This window comes from Trichoplusia ni, unplaced genomic scaffold (assembly GCF_003590095.1).
Source record: "Trichoplusia ni isolate ovarian cell line Hi5 unplaced genomic scaffold, tn1 tig00003485, whole genome shotgun sequence".
NCBI classification, from domain to species: Eukaryota; Metazoa; Arthropoda; class Insecta; order Lepidoptera; family Noctuidae; genus Trichoplusia; species Trichoplusia ni.
The window spans coordinates 13016-15000 of NW_020800405.1; the positions used below are offsets into that span (position 1 = coordinate 13016).

At 49.3% G+C, this 1985-nt stretch overlaps 1 non-coding gene across 1 annotated transcript; it reads left to right on the forward strand.

Annotated features, from left to right (window-relative positions):
* Window positions 1–1268: 1268 nt before the first annotated feature.
* On the forward strand, window positions 1269–1425 carry LOC113507931. Its single transcript, XR_003401938.1, has one exon. It is a non-coding gene; the product is annotated as a 5.8S ribosomal RNA (ribosomal RNA).
* Window positions 1426–1985: the final 560 nt, after the last annotated feature.

Genomic DNA, 1985 nt, shown 5'->3' on the forward strand with positions numbered 1-1985 from the left:
GAGGTTCGAAGGCGATTAGATACCGCCCTAGTTCTAACCGTAAATATGTCATCTAGCGATCCGCCGACGTTACTACAATGGCTCGGCGGGCAGCTTCCGGGAAACCAAAGATTTTGGACTCCGGGGGGAGTATGGTTGCAAAGCTGAAACTTAAAGGAATTGACGGAAGGGCACCACCAGGAGTGGAGCCTGCGGCTTAATTTGACTCAACACGGGAAATCTCACCAGGCCCGGACACCGGAAGGATTGACAGATTAACAGCTCTTTCTTGATTCGGTGGGTGGTGGTGCATGGCCGTTCTTAGTTGGTGGAGCGATTTGTCTGGTTAATTCCGGTAACGAACGAGACTCTAGCCTGCTAAATAGGCGTCGTCATTTAGGTGTGCGTGGCTACGCGTCACGCAACTCACTGGCGACGTATTAAAATTCTTCTTAGAGGGACCGGCGGCTTCGAGCCGCACGAGATTGAGCAATAACAGGTCTGTGATGCCCTTAGATGTCCTGGGCCGCACGCGCGCTACACTGAAGGAATCAGCATGTTCTCCCTGGCCTAGAGGCCCGGGCAACCCGCTGAAACTCCTTCGTGCTGGGGATTGGGGTTTGCAATTATCCCCCATAAACGAGGAATTCCTAGTAAGCGCGAGTCATAAGCTCGCGTTGATTACGTCCCTGCCCTTTGTACACACCGCCCGTCGCTACTACCGATTGAATGATTTAGTGAGGTCTTCGGACCGACACGCGGTGGCTTCACGGCCGTCGGCGTTGCTGGGAAGTTGACCAAACTTGATCATTTAGAGGAAGTAAAAGTCGTAACAAGGTTTCCGTAGGGGAACCTGCGGAAGGATCATTAACGATGTACCGTTTTAACGTGCACTGCGTACGCGAAACGATGTCACATTAATGTTCTCCAAATACTTAAAACGTTCGTCGACACTTTTATCCAATCGTATCGATGAACTTTTAAAAAGAGACCGAACCGACAGGCGTTCCATGGCTTAACTGTCCGGGCGCGCCGGTCGTTCGTCTCGCGTCGCGTACAATCGAGAGTTTTATGCTTCGTTACGATACGGTTTAACATAAAATCCGCAAACCGTGAGAAACATATAAGCTTTAGGTGGATACGCGTTCGTTAACGTTCACTCTCTCTCGTTGCAGATTACGCGGTGTTCCGCGACGGGGGTAAATGTTTTTTTTTTTTTTTTTTTAGATATATTAAAAAAAAAAAATTCTTTATTTATCGTAACATGGGTAATAATTTTGTAAAACTATTACCCTGGACGGTGGATCACTTGGCTCGCGGGTCGATGAAGAACGCAGTTAACTGCGCGTCATAGTGTGAACTGCAGGACACATTTGAACATCGACATTTCGAACGCACATTGCGGTCCGTGGAGACACATCCAGGACCACTCCTGTCTGAGGGCCGGCTGTATAAAGTAAACATGCCACATTGCGCATTATGATCTCGTATCCCTATACGATACGATCCAGAAGCGCATTTGACGGCCATCCGTCGGTCCGTTTCGCTTGATAAGTGTCGTCGCTGTTTACGCTTCGCTCTTTCGGGTTGAACGTTGTTACCGACGGTCCGTTCAAAAATAACGCTCTATACGATAGATAGGACATTTGTCGAACGACGTGTCTGACGCTCTTGCACATTTAACGACGTGTATTTGCGTTTTACGCGACGGACGTACAATGATCGCGAGTAAGCGTATCATGCGTCTCGACGTCTCGTCGAGATGCGTCTGCGCGATCGCGACCCTTCGGTCGGTCTAACTAACCAGAGGGGGTCGAGGTGCTCAAGGTCCTAGTATACAATGTCTACGTGTTCGACATAAACACATGTCCGTATATCGTTCGAGATACTAGTAGGCGGACTCGACGTCCGAAGAGCGCATCGACGCCGTAGTCGTTCATAAGAATCTAATAGCGCCGTTAAAGCGTCGTTTTATTCTAGTGTCCGATTGCGTCGTCGTAACGCTG